At 35.5% G+C, this 18,406-nt stretch overlaps 1 long non-coding RNA gene across 8 annotated transcripts in view; it reads right to left on the reverse strand.

The window, feature by feature from the left end:
- Window positions 1–18,406, reverse strand: part of LOC110828739 (uncharacterized) — a 573,656-nt gene that overhangs the window by 216,237 nt on the left and 339,013 nt on the right. For 2 of the 8 annotated variants that reach the window (XR_015537702.1, XR_015537705.1), the window contains exon 1: window positions 7,928–8,140. The exons of 4 other annotated variants lie outside the window; for them this stretch is intronic. This is a non-coding gene — a long non-coding RNA (uncharacterized LOC110828739). Of the gene's footprint in view, window positions 1–7,927; window positions 8,141–15,854; window positions 16,059–18,406 lie in introns of those variants that run through there. 2 more of the 8 variants (XR_015537699.1, XR_002542761.2) reach the window with 1 other exon arrangement.

Raw genomic sequence — 18,406 nt, forward strand, 5'->3', positions numbered from 1 at the left:
ATTATGTGATTGATACAAAGCTAGCAAAAATATATCTCTAATCAGATTTAGCATAACTACACGGCTTTGTAATTTATTTATTTGTCAGTGACTTGTTTAACGATTATCTGTCATTCGCAGAAATAATGTCCAAAGAATTCAGAAACAAGGAATTAGGTCGTCGCAATTTGTACTGTTTCCAAACCTTCTTACCGATGAGCAAAAACTTGGATGTTGAATCAGATGAAAGTGTGTAAATGGAACAGAATTATTAAGATAAGCTTCTTAACTTTTCAAATAAGAACTGGGATCTTTAAATATTGATTCCTTCTATACTGTATAATGGTACATTGGTGAAAAATATGCAATTTTTTAAAAAGATGAAAAATATAAAATAAAATGTTACTGGCGCGTAATATTTGATCTGTTAAAGGTAATATAAATAGTTCTATAACAACATATTAAATGTGTAGGGTGACATATTCTTTTAGTAAATCCCGTGGTATTAATCATTACGAAGATAATTTCTTCGGAACAGAGCACCTATACTATAAGACTTGTTCTCACTAGGCTATTTGGATACAAAACGATGGTTGAAGACGCTGATCCATTTTGGACATAACGCGACTGAGCGTGTGACAACTGGTACAAAGACCTTTCTAAGGAAGGAAGCGCTAAACCGTCTGTTTTATAACGCGTGTCTAACATTTTCACACAATTTATGTCCCACAGAGTAACAGTCTAATGCACATTGAATATCTTCGGTTACTTGTGCTGGTACAGCGAGACTTATGGGAAGATTATTTTAGTTTTAAAGGTGATTATCTTTTGGAACGTACGCAGTATATTTTGGTAGAAACTGACCAACGTGTAAGATGTGCATATTGCCTCTGATACGTCGGCAAGTTTCTAAAAGATTATACGACGCAACTTTCCAGAACGTCATCTCATACTCGCCGACATGAGATATTTAAATATAGCAAATTTATTTTCGTTCTCACACAGGAGCGCTGGTGACTTAGGAGATTAAAAAGAATAGCAAGAACGTGGGGTAATTTTCAAATGTATATATTGGGGGGGGGGGGGATGAAGTTACCGCTACAGAAATGTATAGTGCACAATTTTGACGGAATCTAATTGAAAAGAAACTGTGGTCCTGGTAACTACATGTATTATGGGGCCAGTGATTTAATTTTGTTATTAATTTGGCACATAACCGAAGACAATTATTGTTCATTACGCGCTTTTTAACTTTAGTAGGATTTGCCATCTATATAAATATTATTTCGTGTTCTCTTCAAGATTTTTTTTTCACACGCTGATATAATATGCTTTTGTTCAGGATTAGAATTCAGACTGTCTTGCATGTTTGATCTGCGGACGTTAAAAGGCAAAGACACGGCCATAATCTAGATTAATAAATGACATTACACAGTAGAGCTTTCAACTAATAAAAATACCAGTCACCGGCGAACCTCCACATTTTTTGGTGGCTTTTATGAGGAATGGGGTTTTATCGTTTTAAGCTCTGATCCTAAATTTATACCATCTCTCTTCCCATCATCGATTTGCAGTGACCGGTACGACAATTTGTGTACATCTGGTCTTTAACTCTTATGTGACGTAAATATGTGAAACAAGCTTTAGTTCGGATTTCGTGATGCAATTCCGGTCCGTACGTTAAGAATTCCTTTCGTGTGTGTGGGTGTAATCCCTTGCCAGCAATTGACTAGGGGTTGTAGCAAATTAAAGAAGGGAAGACCGAGGTTGTGTTGGGTATAGTCCGAGCGGAACTTCGACACGAATTGGTGGAATGGCGTCTAGTTTCAAATTTAATGAAACCACAGCGTAGATCCAGTAGGAATTTATAAAAGAGAGTTGTAGATTCCAAGTCCAACCTTACATCTCACTAAGATTGGAAGTTGTGATGACAGACGAAGAAGATGAGAGATTTTCTTCAGAACCGTAGCAAATGTTCGTATCCCCAAGTAAAATGCATGCATACAGCCTACGTTTACAATTCCGTTAGCCTGAAACGTCGGGGTTTTTATCACTTAGAGCGACCAACGTTCTAAGAATATTTAATTATGTTTGAATGCCTTGAAAAGTTCCAAATCATGTAATGTGTGTCTTAGCTTATTTAACGATGTGAACTGCACTCACGTATTGTCGATACAGATTGAAAGTGGGAAAAGTAGAAGCTTCTTTAAGACGCTATCCCAGAGTTTTCCTGGAATGACTGAAGAAAACGGTGGAAAGACTCCAGTCAGAATAACCATTTCCGAGCGGAATGTTTGAACATTGTATCTCCAGACTACAAAGTAGCAGTGCTAACCGCTCGAAGCCGATGTTTAGTCTAAGGATGGCAATAAATAATAAATTACAAAGGATTAAAAAATAACAGTCGTCATATATTTCAAGTAATATTTCGATATTTGCATGGAATAACTAATAAAACCACGAAAGATCTCAGTAAATAGACTATAGCGTGTTTTCAGAAATTCACCAAATGCGAAGAAGTGATGTTAATTACTAAACCGTGATGAATAATTTGCCTCAAATTCATGACAACTGGCTGAATATGTAACTCCCACACTGCAAGTAGGTCTACATTTAGCGAACTGCATTACGCACAAGAAAGAGTAATTACAACTCTTGTGTAAGCTAGTAGGATTAAAATCTGGGATTGTGCACCTAGGTTATTGCGTTACATAATAAATCTGATGGAACATTTTCGTACTTGTAATCCCGCATACAAATCGCCAGGTGTTATAACTTACACGTGTGCTAATCCCGCAATGCAGCGTGGCTAATAATCCCATATGGCCATTAACGATACTAGGATAGTAACTGGAACAAGCGCTCCATTCCTCGTTGATCACTGCAACTTTTTACTTTAAACCAATTGCTTTGAGTTTGTACCGTTTACTGATACCGGTTATGCTGTGCGTACAGTATAATAACAGGAAAAAAACAACTATAAGTCATCGCATTGCTGTAACAACACAGAGGCCTTAATTCTGTAAGAATCGCAGTTTACTACACAATCTGTAATTTGATGTGAATACATCAATTTTATGATTAATTAAATGGAAATGGGTCGTATATGTGTTATGTATATTTTCGGTGTTACAATAATGCCTAGATAATTAATTATTTAATAGAATACTGTGTTAAATAGAGTATCAAGCTATTAATAATGTATAGATATTATAGTAATTAACAAAATTCTGTGTGTATATATGAATGTTTCGAAACCATATTTAATTTCTACGCTATATTGTCTGAGCTACTGGAAAAGCGTAATTAAATAAACTACAAATAAATAAATGAAAATGTAAATAAACACAATTCTGTATTAACATATTGAAATCTCAAGTTTGTCATTATTTTTATAAGCTTTCTGCAAGAAATGTATACAATAAAGGCATTAAAATTTGACATCAGTATGGCCGCAAATATTATGTAAAAAATTAATGGAAATATTTCTTGATAGCTCTCAGTTGTCTGGCGAATTTAGTTCTGGCCCAGGTTTGTTCAAAATAGTCCCTGATTTTTAAATAAACTTTATGAAAAACTTTTTACTTAAATAAAGTTTCGTTTACAAGAAAATAGAAACTACGTATGGTAAAATATTTATACACTTTTCGGATGCATCTTTTATTTCAGTATGCTGCTCCCTCCATCATCGCCCTGACGATAGTGGCAGAGAGAACCTCTGAAATGTCGGTAAACTTATACTAGACTACACGGCCTAATAACCCAAAAGACAGCCATCTTCAGAATCACCGCGGTGGAAACCTAAAATCCTACAATAGCCCGTTGTTTGGAAAATATGTGTCCCTTCCATTGCTTATATCTGACCATAGGTGTTTATTTAATTTTAAATAAAATAACCTTTACTAATGCGATTAAATATATGTCAATTGTTGTTATATTTATATCAGAAAGTTTTCTTTTCAACTAACTTATTTATTAAAATGTAATATACAAAATAAGTTATACAGTCTAAACTACATATTTTCATAAAAATAGGCTAATGGTGAGATATACTATACTTGTAGCAGACGCGACAGCGGGGGATTATATTACGTCATCACGCCAGGAATTTAAAAAAAAAAGATTTGTAGTATTTCACTGCATCAGGTATAGGATTTGTTAGCTAGAGTGGAAGATAACGTCATAAAAATTGTCGCTATTACCATTTGCTGCATTCGCAGAAGACATCTTTTAGGAAATGAATCGTAAGTTCCAGTTAATAGGTAGATGTGGAGTGTGCAGAGTTCAGTACGTTGGAAACAAGATTTAAAACTGCTTTTTTAAAAAATAGTTTAAATAATAACATAATAATAACAATAATAATGTAAATTATATAGTCATCACTCACAATAAAACTGTATAATACATGTAACACATATTAAAAACAAAATGTATTTCGGAAATTGCTGCTGCATTATGTACCTAAGGAGCAAGGTTTGTCTCGGGTACATAGAAGTAGATACCCTATAAAGTCGTGAATAGATGGAATAATAATAATAATAATAATGATAAAAATAAATTGCAGAATTTAATTTTACATTACAAATCTCTAACGTAATAACACTTCAGCGCTTTATATATTTTTTAATGTAGACATGTAAGTCCAGCTTTACAAACTATCTTTCTTACAACGTTCAAGAATTAGGCCTGTATACTCCCATTCCATCAAAAGTGACATAAAACTAGTAAAATATTTAAATCACAGCCAGATTGAACTTCGGAACTGAATATACTTCGCGTAGAAGTATACATGGAAATTCCAGTAACTATGTAGTGTTTCATAGCAAGTTTTTCAAACTTCTCTCCTTCCAGCGTTACGTGTGTCACAGGACACAGCTTCTTCTACTACTAACTTCTGATGAGTAATTTCTGTCCTATTTAATGAACAACTCAGACTTAATAAAGCACTTTGTAACTGGCACCTACTGTTTCTCACCTTACAGTAACCAACACTGAGAAATATATAACATATCTCCTGCCCCAGGCTTTTCTAAAATTTTATTGTTTTTTTCCAAACTTTCCACTGCATATTACTGTTCAACATAGCAACAAACGCCAAACAATCACTCTTCTTAAATTAGAACCTAGGACCTCTAGAAAACAAAGCACGATTTTTAATTATCGCCACCTTCGATCAATCATTACACAGAAGTTAATAGCTATCGTAAATGAAGAGATTTAGACAATGTTATTGTTAAGTATTATTTTCCAATAACGGCCACAGTTGGCAGAAGATTAGTTTTTCAAAGTTGGTAACCACCGCTGAATGATGGCTTAAGCGAAGAGAGTAAATTAAGCTCAATGCAATCTCAGGTCAATTGTCAGCTTCCCCTCCGGCTGCTTTAACTCAGGCAAGAGCACCTGGCATCCACTAGATAGGAAATTAGGTGGATCAAGATGTCCGTTAGTCGTAGTCGTGAACACAAAATGGACGGAAAAGCAGCGTTTGGGAAGGCTTTTTAGCGTGCATTATACTTTTATGTTGTCCAGGTTATGTAAATACTACGAACATAAGCTATTTTACACTGCGATCGTAATAATTTGGACACCGCTTTCGATGAAGCATATTAATTTATGGATAGCAACCGATTTCTGAAAGTCAGTTTGCATTATAAAAATTCTTATATATTTAATGTATAGACCTAATATATTTGTATTTTACAAATACCTAATTTTTTCTCACAAGTAAATAAATACATTGTGAGTGAAGAGTCATCAAAATGTATTCAGGCCTTACAATATTAAACAGCTTAAATTTAATTGCTGTTAATAAACTTGCCCATGTGGGTCAAATTCAATTTCTAATCAAAATCTGTTCGAACCAAAAGATAAACCTAATTTTCAATTATACTCGTATTTCCTTAAAATTAACTGAAAATAAACTAAAATTAAAATTTATCAACAGTATAACGAGTTTAACCAGATGTTTGTGTGGACGCTATTTTTTTGCGGTCCGACAGGCTATTGTCTTAAATCATTGTATATTTTTCGAAAATATTTTCTAAACGCGCCTGATTACTCTGTCAGTGACTGAGGCAAACTACGGTTTGTCAATCCGTAGTCACTTTCTTCACTTGATTCAACAGTGATAAGACTATTAGACCCCAAATAGCAAAATGTTTCGTGATAGCGCGAGGTTACTGACAAAAATCACAGCCTCTGACATCGTATCCTATACAAATTAATATCTCGCCGACATAATTCCCTCGCCACTATCAATATAAATCTAGAAATGTTGGAAGTCAACCAGTAAGCCGATCAGATTTGTCATGAACCTGTTAAATCATTGTATTTTTATTAACATCACTAAACTAACTGCTGAGCTAATGAATATTGATGTTACAGGCTACAAAATGACACAATTTATTACCTCTTAAAATATAATTCAGCTTAAAAATAAACTTATTCATTCAGCAAACAATACATAATGAAGTCATTCTTCCGCGATTTACCGTTATTTTTCAAACGTGTAACAAATTAGTGATTTGAAATAATAAAAGGTACAAAGAAATTATACGAGAGGCCGTAGCAGAAGACCCATATCATCACACTGCAATAATGACTTATCATGCTTCCAAAGTCTATAGCAGCTTTCACCAAATTGCATGATTCAAGGTCACATAAAATATTACATCGTTGCAGCGCATCGTAGCAAAGGTAGAACACTGTAAATTTCTTCCGTTGCCTTAAAAGATGTAATTTGGTGACGGCTGATATAGTATAACTATTGATTAATATTGATATTAATTTGTTGAGGATGAATGTTTAAAATCGTCTGTTTGTTAGGCAGTGAGAGAGTTAATATTCAGACACTACTGAAAGAACTACAATTTATAAATAATAATCTTAAGCAAACAAACAACTATTAACACTATAAAAAGACACTATTGCCATACGCGTTTCAACCTCAAGAGGTCATCATCAGTGGCATCAGGGAAATTAATTCATTTAATTAAATGGTTTAAATAAATAAATTTGTTAAATCTTGTAATGACCGAAATCATCCTTTTGGCTTCTTCAAGTCAGTCTATTGAATACAAATAAATTACGTATCTGTAAATAAGTAACAAATAATAATTATTCAATACGAGGTTTCTGGACCTTAGGTTTATAAAGTCACTTAGAAAGCGGAAACATGTTAACCACGGCTAGAATTCATTTGTGAGTTAGTAATTCGATTCAGATAAAGAAGGTATTTCACTGAAGGATCAAAAATTACCGTGACATCTGACAGGCTGAAAAATAGTAAAATGTAATAATGTAAGATTTGAGGTTTTCACGTCGGTGGGTGTGAAGAATGTTGTCTTCTGAGTTGTTGTGACGTGTAGTTTCGTAGATGCCCATCAACGTTTCGGAGGCAGTATGACCTCCGAAACGTCGGTAAACTACTACCAGACTACACGGCGCAACAACCCAGAAGACAGAAATTTTCAAAACGTAATAATCTGGCAATTTTAAAAAGACTGGTAGCATACTGCCTCCGTCAAGGCAAAGGATGCGTAGACAGTATCAATGTTAGAGCGTTTATAAAAATCGTCTTAGTACAGCGAATAATTTAAAAGCAGAAATTAAAATGTCTTCTGTCTTACATTTTTTCTTCAGTCGTATTTCATAAGCTGGAATGCAACAGAACCAAACATATGAAACGGATCGTTAGCAAATCTCGATCAGTCAGACGTTGTTAGACGCTTTCCGCGAGCGTCTGACTGGCTGGAGCTTACCAAAGATGCATTTCATTTCTTCGATTCTGCTACTTTACAGTACCCGGACTGACACTACAACGAAACTGAGACAGTAGACTTTTATTTAATCGTTTTTTTCAAAACGTTAGCAGGGGTGACACGGCTAATATGGTTAATAGGAACACTTAACCCCTGGGAAGTATGTTCCCCGAAATGTTTGTACCCACCTTAAAATCTGCAAGACGTCACAGCCCATAAGGTCACCATCGACAACAAGAGTTACAAACTCAACAGCGTTCATATAATGTACTGAGTGTAAAGAACGCCTTTTAACATATTAAGTTTTTGTAGACACAACTTTTCCACTGTCACAAAAATATAGATACCACGACGCAAACTTGCAATGCAGACTGAAAGCAGATGACTAGTTCGTGTCTTCCACCCAGTCAAGGCCAGCACTGCACATCGTGTTTATTTACTTAACGGTGGTTCCGCTACAGAGCGAACAAATGTAGCTCTCTAGCAGTGGGCCGATTGAATTTTAAATTGGAAACCTTTTTGAAGTGTTTACACAAATCCCCGCAACACCGCTGGAAAAATTGGTCCCTTTCAAAGGACGTTGGAGATAAACCTACTGCGTTCATTTCTTTTAAGTTGTACACTGACGGTGTAACTAGATGGCATCTATTAAGTGCCCAGGGCATAAAACATACGTTATTTATTTACATTTTTATTTGTGGCTTGTTGAATGACGTCAATAGTTAAATCGGTTGACAGGATATTTAATGAATAATCAATTTCTAAAATATATGGAACTAAGTGACAATGGGCTAACTTAGCTTGTTATCCAGGAATTTGCCTGGAGTTACTGAGGTAAACCAGTGTAAAGCCCGGTCTACACGTAACGTCTTATCGTACGTTTAGTTTCATCAGTTAAGATGGTCAGGTAAAACTGACCAAAATCCCATGTCCACACTATTTACGTTTTAGCTACCGATTTATGCTCAGTTTCATAGATACCATGGATGAAGTATTACTTGTAGCGAATATTTCATTGCGTCTCGTGAAATTGAAAAGAAAGGAAGTTGTTCGTCGCTCACGGTGGTCTAGAGGACGGTTGCTAAAGAGGGGTAGATTCTCTCATGTGAATTTGCTTCGGGAATTACGTCATGAACCTGAAGATTGACGTAATTATTTACGAATGGATACGGACACTTATTTGAAATTACTATCGTTAGTAACTCCAGAAATACAAAAAAAAAGGACACTACTATGAGAAGGGCTATCACACCCCATGAAAGACTGACTGCTACTCTAAGATTTCTAGCTACAGGTAGAAGCTACAAAGACTGACGTTTTACCGGAAAACAATGCTCTAACCGATCCGTTTTCTGAGAGACGTCCGTCTTCATTCAGTTCAGGCAAAACGTCCGTTTCTCTGTCCATACGTTAACATTTTGACTGATACGTCTTAACTGATCAAACAAAACGTACGATAAGACGTTACGTGTAGACCAATCTTAAGCCTCAGCCTGGATAGCCAGTCTCTGAGCCGATATTTGAACAGACGTTCTGACGAATGTGATGCAGAAGTCAATAAAATCTTCTCGGGCAATCAGCCGCGTTAGCTGGTTACCGTAGTAAACCTACGTTTCGGGAACAAACTCTGTCCCCATCTTCAGGGTTTTGATGCGACTGGATCCTCAGAAGGGACTCAACAGTCAAAAGGTGGCCCACCCACAGAATTATTAATAACTAGCAAGAAATAATTTTGGAAGCATGTATTTGATGTAAAATATAGTTGGAGGTATACGATTAGAATAAAAGGTGTTATAAAATAAAAAAATTAAAAAAGGTAATACCCAGCTATGTTAAATTTATCCGGACAGTTACATTTAATTACAGCTCAGTAGTTAATAATGGAAAAGACGACTAAAAAATAAAAGCTCTGATAGCGCGTGTATTTTTTCAGCAATCCAGGAATTAGAGAAGCGGTGGAGGACATGCACCGAACACAACGGGGACTATGATGAAAAATGACAGAGATGTGTGGAACCTATCCGCAATATACAAGCTTTTAAAAAAAGTCCTCATTTTACTCTGCCCTGTATTTACGTGAAATAATAGACCTTCACGCACCACAGTAGACAAATGAGAAAAACAATGTTGTTTACGTCTGAATCCCTACAACATCAGATGAAATAAAAGCAAGTTTTCGTCCGTGTGTTCTAACGGATCAACTGATGAAGCATAGTATTCGGTCAAAATAGGCAAAATGCCTGCGTACTCTGAGTAATAGTTTCGGAAAGAATAAATATGTAAAAATTGGCAGTGGAACCACGGTTCCGGAGAATTTGACGTAAATACGTCTACACGGAAAGGAAGTTTATACATTGGTTTTATTCTAAATATTTCCTTTATACATGCTTTACAATTGAGATAAGTTTGATTAAGACATTGCTTATTTAACTTGAATTAGTTACGCTTAACATGGGTCTGTAGTAGCTGAATGTAATGTAAGGTAAGGTAAGGTAAGGTAAGGTAATGTTTTATAGGTAACAACAATGCCGAGTAAACAGATGACGTTTCCTAGGTAACATAACAATGAAGTTACACTTTTTCGTAACACATTCTTGCCGAATGACCCTTCCTTATAGACGTATTTACGTAAAAAAATGGTAACTTAAAAATCTCATGTTTTACGGAATGTTTCTGTTTCTATTCGGCTTCAGAACAGAAATGCCCTTAACTGCTAATAGGTTCTAAAAGTGAACTAAAAATCTCTGTTTATATGAGTAATAATAATAATAATACCTAGCAATACCAACCGATAGAAATGTAAATAAGACAGAAGCGGAGAAGATCTTGAAATATAAGGCGCTTCCCATTTAAATATAACGAATGTGGAAAGTGAAAGCAAAAATAATTCCAATAATTATAGTAGCAACTGGAACTGTTTCAAAGTCACTCAAAACATATTTGGCCAACATCCCGGGCGAACACGACATCAGGGAACTTCAGAAAACTGAAATTTTAGGATCTTCATACATCATTCGAAAGAAGCACATGTAAAATATATATTGCCTCACGCGAAATCTGTTTAACGCATGTAACACGTATTAGAATACAAAATGTATTTCGGAAATAGCTGCTCAACTATGTACCTCAGGGACAAGATTTGTCTCAGGTGCATAGAAGTAAACGCCCTGTAAAATGGTAAATAGAAGCAATAATAATAATGTTTGCCTCAGTTAGTTACTTGTAAATATTAGAAAATTATCTTACCTGAATTTCTCAAGCAACATTCACCAACAAAATATCCCAGTCACCTGCGTGTAGCAGTAGCAAGTCAGAATCTTTATATAAAGATTCCTAATGAATGAAAAATCCTTTTGTGAAGAAACTAAGGGCGTATTGAATTCAAGCTTTCCACCAACCACTTCAGAAATTTCTGTCTTCCCGTCTGCTATGTAAAATACGTAAAGATTAATCTCATACAAAATTAAAATATTACCTGTGCTTTGGTGTCCGTATGAAACTTTGACACTCATAACCAGAATGCAATATTATGTTTTCCGCCTGATCTTAATAAGAAGTCACACAAGCCTAATAATTTCATATACATTTTTTATTTTACACTGCTAGGAGACACGTTTCAAACTAACTGTTTCATCTCTTGGCTCCTAATTTTAAACAGTAAATTAATTTGATTAACATTAAAAAAAGCTGCCCCGCTACACGCCATGTAGGCGCTTAGGGGGAGAGAAGGTATTACTATTACTTATTCTTAACCTCGGCACTAGATGGGTGGTAGTGGTCAGCGTCACGCCCCGGCATTTTATCCCCGGAAAAGGACCCCGGTACCCATTGGACAAAGGGCTGGACGTAGAGACTAGAGGAAAAAATCCTCTTCCCCCTCCGGGGATCGAACTCAGTCGTCCAGCCCGCAGCTAGTCACTATACTGAGCTACTTCCGCTCTTTTATTTAATTTATATTGTAAAATTATTGGCATATTAATATTCAAGTAAAGTATGCTTTGAACTTCGCTTCTAGCTCTGTATTGTTGTAGTGATGTGTACATTCTGATTTAGGCCTATTTATGCTGTACTTTATTGTTCTATGAAAGATGTTTTAGCTATTTTTCTGGCTTTTTTATGAACAGAGTGGAATTGTTCGAGAGTCTATATGCTGAATGGTAGTTTCATTTAAAATGTCGGAAGCATCAAGGAAAGCGATCACTCGGAAGACAAAGACTTGGATAGAAGGATAATATTAAAAGGCAAAACCAAAAAATATGATTTTAGGGTGTGGATTGGATTCATGTGGCTCTGGATAATGATCGGTGACGGGTCCTTTCTATACAATAGATCTAATAATCAATTAGGTTTCATAAAATTAGATATATTTCTTCAGGAGCTGAGTTAACTGTCAGCTTTTCAAGAGCTCTCGCCCATGAAGTTAGATAAGTTGGTTTATGATGAGAAATAAAACAGTTTCGAAGATTACGGCGTGTTTTTACTGGTCGTGGGCGAAATAAAACGTGGGGTCCGGTGGAAGTCAAAGAGGACGTTGAGAAAATAACAGGATTTAGTACGAAGCAATGGCAGCAGAGTGCGGAGAGAGTGGGCGAATGCAGACAATTAAATACAAACAAATGTAACTCACAGGCCGCGTTACGAAGACGGTGGAAGAAAACAGAATAATAAGAGGCTTTATTTAATGTGTTGAGTTTATTATGTTTTGTGCTGTACAACTCTGTGTATTTAAATTGCAAAGATTACTGGCTGATCTAATTCTAATTATGTCCTCATTAAAAGGATGTAGTGAAGCACATTTAAGAACAAAATTATAAGTACAGCATATAGTTACGTAATTGAGAACGGAAATCTACGAAGGTGTAAAAGTCCTAGAAAGGGAAGTACATATAAAATGATTAGGCAACTAAAATAATCATTTTGTATGTGTTCTATGTTAGTATTAGCACCATTGTTCCGTAATTTAATGAGTTACGATATGAATATAAATATATAATGCTGTGATTTCAAATAACGCAGTGTCCTAATTGTTCTGAAGCGTTTACCATCTTACAACTTGTAATTATATTTGAAATAATTTTTATTTGTCATTTTAATTTATGTGGTATATTATAGTGTGGTAAGTGGTCATATGCATTTTCGGTATTATATTTTTATTTTTACGTGCATGAAGTGAATCTCTAGCTTTGCCTGCAGAAACCATTTAAATGATTTTATTTGTAGTTAAACTAATTTATTCCTAACATTTTTACTACCATGTAAAACCACTGTCATTTATACACATTGTTTCAATTTTTTTTGTTTCTTTGAGCCCGTAATTAAAACGCATTAATTGAAACAATGGAGATAAAAGCAAGGATAGCCATGGCCAAGGCAGCCTTCGTCAAGAAGCGGATACTTCTCACTTCTCACTAGCAAGTTGGGCTTGGAGATGAAGAAGAAACTAGTGAAGTGTTACGTATGGAGTGTCGCGCTGTATGGAGTGTCGCGCTGTATGGAGCAGAGACCTGGACACTCAGGAAGAAGGAACATAAATACCTGGAGAGTTTTGAAATGTGGCGTTGGAGAAGAATAGAGAAGATCAGGTGGACGGATCGAGTGACCAACGAAGAAGTATTGAGGAGAGTCAACGAGCAAAGATTACACGAAGGAAAGCTAACTGGCTGGGACATATTATGAGAAGGAATGGGTTACTGATTGATATCATCGAAGGCCAGGTTGAAGGAAAGCGAGGACTGGGAAGAAGACTGATACAGATAACCGACGATCTTAAACAAGGAAAGAAGATGAAGTTTCAGGAGTTAAAACGAGAAGCTGAGAATAGGGAAAACTGGAGAGCTCTTTTTGGGCAGAGCAATGGACCTGTCGTCAGACAGAACACTGAATAATAATAATAAAAAATTGAAACAATAGCAGAGCAGGTTTCTTGTACTTTGTCTTCCCTATCGATGTTCCAGTCGCTTTGTATGGGTCGATCGAACTGCAGATATTATCACGAATAGTCGATTCTTCTTTTATATCATGGTATAGATAGAAGCATGAATGAGCAAATTTATTGTGCTTTACGTGACGTAGGTTAGTCAGAACATGAGAGAAACGTATCATTAACAAAGGTTTTTAGGTTTATCCGCCCATCACTACACGTTCAATCGATTGTCTTCCGGACTGTGGGCTGAAGAAGTTAAAGTACCCGTTTGCGCTCACATGAAAATACGACGATAAAATATTTTGTGCGGGGCGAACCAGATAAAGACTTGTTCTTGCAAAGTCATTAAAGCAGAATATGATTAAAACAGCGAATTTGTATATATTATAAATAGCAGTGAGCCTCCCAAACGTACGTAGCAATTAAAAAGGATAGAAAAATATCAACTGGTTTGACTACATATTACAAAATTTAATTAAATTAGTCACTTTTACCACTATCGTTGGCTATTTATTTATGTACCTACCAAACGCCTTCTGGCTTCATGAAGCCATCGTCAGTGATTATACATTACATATTTGATTCAATACGACGAAAGAGTACATCAAATTATTAAACCCCTAAGCAATTATCACATTGACATTAAAACTAAAAGCGAATGATTGTGTTATTTAGTCATTTGATAACAAGGTAGGGTTTTACAATTTAATGTGTTCTTTTATCATATGTATAACAAAATATGTAATATGTAAACACTGATGATGGGTTCATGAAACATAAACGCGTTTTGCAACTAAAGTAAATAAGTAGCCAATAATTGTGGTAAAATGGTTAGTTTGTGTAAGTGTAGTACTGTACTACTGAAAGGTATAAAGGATTTTAAGATAGACTGCACATGGTAAGTTTCAGACTTATTTTTACTGATTTTTTTTCAGGCAAATCATCCTTTGTGGAGTGCAGTAAAAATGACAGCTTCCTAGCTTAATAATTAAAGCTTTCAGTGACCACTAAATAATAAATTTTATGTCACCAATCTGCAGGTCAAAATTATGACAGGACTAAGCAGGCAGCTAATAAATTATTCAAAAATATGTCAGTGTCATAATTTATATATAAGTGACGGCAACAAAAATTTATTCACGAATAAATTAACAGAAGAATAAATTCGGTAAATGCTACTACCGTGCAGGTCAAAGTCTTTCGGGATGTGCGAGAAACTTTATCTCACATTAAATGAAGGACAAAGATTTGGGGAAAAAATACAGTCAAAATGTCTGAAAACAGGTTACTGAAAAAAGATAGTTTGTTACATACTGAGGAGCTCCATAAAATGTAGTTTTGACCAAATGTTATTAGATGATTAAATCACAGGAGATGAGATGGGTGGGGCTTACAGAATGCGTGGAGGAAATAAGTAACGCATACATTATTTTGGGTGTAAATCCTGAACGGAAAAGACGACTTGGAAGAAGCTGGCAAAGATAAGAAAATAATATTAAAACGAATCTTATACAAGAGGATGTGTGGACTGAACACATCTGTCTCATTATAAGGATCTATGCAGGCTTTTGCCAACATGGTATAGAAGATTCAGTTTCCTATAAAACCGGAAATTCATTTATTATGTGTTAAGCCTCAGAAGAACGCTCCGCAATGGAGATTCTGTGTCGCTGAAAATGAGTGTGCTCAAACGTTGTGGCGTGTCATCTGGTAGAAGTTCACTGACGTTTCAGAGATGTTTACTGCGTCCATCATTACAACGCTAGTTCCATTTCTCTGTTTGCCACCCCATCTACTGGTCCGGCCAAACTTCTACACTCTCTGTCCTGCTCCCATATCTGAATCTATTTTTCGCGTGCCTTACTCATCACCCTGATAATGGAAGATGTAAATACTCCTGAAACATCGGTCAACTTGTACGAGACTACATGGCGCAATACCCCAAAAGACTGTCATATTTACATTTTGACTTCATTTCTTGTCTTCTGTGTTGTAACACTACATGGACGTGTATGTAAATACCTGTCAGCTCTAAAGATCGAGACAGTATGTCCTTCAGAAACGATGGTATAAACTTAGAAGTCCACATAGTGTCACAACGCAGAAAATCAAAATTACCAAATCTATCTCCATGAGGACCTCAAGTACTATATTCTCATTTAAATCAATAGTTAAAAACAAACGTTCACTGAAACTGTTTTCGTAAGATTATTTAATGAAATAGAAACTTTCAGGTTTAATTGTATTTGTCCAGAAATCAATCTGTTACGACAATAAGGTTCGCAACGATAGTTAGCACTTCAGCTTAGTTGCTGTAGGTCCCGCATTCAAGTCTTGGCTAGCACAACAGTTATAATGGCGAAAGTTCTCCGTGGTATTTCTCTGTTCCTCCAATGCTGAAACAGTAAATTAAATCAGATCACTACCAATTCCTTCCCAATTAATTACTTGCCAATCATGTCATCAGGCGCTATGTAAATTTCAAAATAATATATGAGCAAGGAGTGAAAATATTGTGCCCCTCAAATTATATTACGTTTGTAAATATTTTATAGCACAGAGATATCACATCTTTTGCTAAATATTTCTATTAATCTGTTCTTTTGTCTGAAATGAATTCTAACTCTGTTATTCAGATGATGAAACTGGGTTACATTCCATCGAAAAATAAAAGAGCAAAGCAAAACGTGACAATACAACGCGATGCCTTTGATCTCTGGAAACGGTAGGTATATGAGAGACGGGTAGGTTCGGATTCTATTTTTAAATTCGGAAATGAATAAAATACACTCGTTTGACACGTGCTGAAGAGTGGAGATTATGACGTCAAATATTTGCATTGATCGGTACACTTCTGAAATAAAATAACTCGGGCTATAGTTCAGGAATACATTCCATTCCCTGTACTCCATGTTCCGCTGAATATTACATTATTCTCCTTACAAGTGTCATTTTAGTATAAAAGTTTGCAATCTAACACTTGATTTCCGCATGGGTTACTTGCAAATATGTATGTCTCATTGGTGTTAATCTACTTTATTACAGATACAAATACAATGTTACACGTCTTAGACTGCACACAGAGAGAAATCTGCTATCTAGCTGTATAAAGCAGGGAAAGTTGTTGTAAATCTCAAGTTCCATTAAGTTACGGTGAAATTACTACGTTGACAAGATAGCAAAAGTAGTTTATTTTTCTACAATGTGGATAGGTGGTAACGAAGAGGTACAGATACCACATACAACTCTGAAACATGTGTCGTTCAATAATGGTCTTAATGAAATAATACATAATTCAACAGCGTAAATTCAATAAACACTGGCAGGTTATATATTAGAAGGTGACGGTACACCTAAACTGTAACTATACAGTTAACACGACAGGCTGATAAATTATGAGGTTATTATTAAGAAGCTAATCACAGTATATACGCAGCATAATTACAAAATCTCCTTATATTTCATTAAATAATTATTAAAACCATAACTAATAAAATTTATGGTAAACTAACTGTACATTTTAGCGCCGTTGGTACCAAAGGGCGCCAATAAATACGATTCTGAAATAATTCCATACACTTTTATATCTCATCTTACCATATCGCTTTTAATATTATCCAGCAATCGTCTACTCACAATCCTATAATATTCTAATAAAACCTGTAGCAAGTAATTTGTATGTCTATATATATAATATTTCATCATGTCTGTACCAATTATTTGTGTGATAAGACGTTTATTAAGACATCTAGACTATAGAATATAACTTCAGTTTTGAAAATGGAGTCTATGTGTTCCTCCGAAACAATGACACACAATCATAATACTAAATGGCACAATGAATCAAAGACCGCGGCCATTGCCGTGAAAACCTTACATGAAGGGCCAAAGTATAAAGTGACTGTGCAGAGTGAACTAAGGAGCATTTACGTAATATCAATATAAGCCAAACTCTTGTTTGCATAATAAGAAAAACACTTCATTTGATTATATTACTTCTTGAATAATTACTTTACGCCGTAGAACACAGAATTTCCTGAAAACTTACAGTCGCTCGACTGGTTAACAAATTCCTCCCGCGTGCTATATATCTCCCCGTTCTCGTGATTGAAAGAGCCATATCTTAAACTCTATTCATTTAAAATCCTTTTTAATATTATACTCCAATCTACTCCTATGTCACCGACATTTTTTTTTCCTTTTGGCTTTCAACAACTTCGAAAGTATTTCTCATCTTCATGCGTTCTACATGTCCAGACCTAATAACAAAATATTATCATCGTCATCATACATTTTAAGACGACCTGTGCATTGCCTTGTCATTTTCTCGTTCAATATACACATTTTTTCCTTCCAACTACGAATTTTATGACCTCGTTCCTTAAAGATCGACTTTACTGACTTAGAATTGCAAATTTCCTGTAAAAGTCTTTCTTATCTTGTGATAAAAGCGTTTCCTTCGTAGAGTTTGAATACAGTCCGTAACAGGATCTTTGCTGAATAACGTTACCTAACACAAAGTGTTTCGGGTAAACAGAAAGCCTGCCCGAGTAACCAGCGTTCAGGGTCTCCCTTCTTGTAGCTCGGACTAAATGCTTTCTCCCTTCCACTATTCGATCTATATTTTATAAAGAACCATAAAAATTTTAACATCAACAGTTCCAAAAGGCCTCGTTGTAACAGCGTGTGTCTTGAACTCTTGTACCCACGTGCCGGGAACCAGGTATTATATCAAAAATGCCAC

This window comes from Zootermopsis nevadensis, unplaced genomic scaffold (assembly GCF_977971745.1).
Source record: "Zootermopsis nevadensis isolate Lab colony 2312 unplaced genomic scaffold, Znev_1.0 Znev_ptg000029l, whole genome shotgun sequence".
Classification (NCBI taxonomy): domain Eukaryota; kingdom Metazoa; phylum Arthropoda; class Insecta; order Blattodea; family Termopsidae; genus Zootermopsis; species Zootermopsis nevadensis.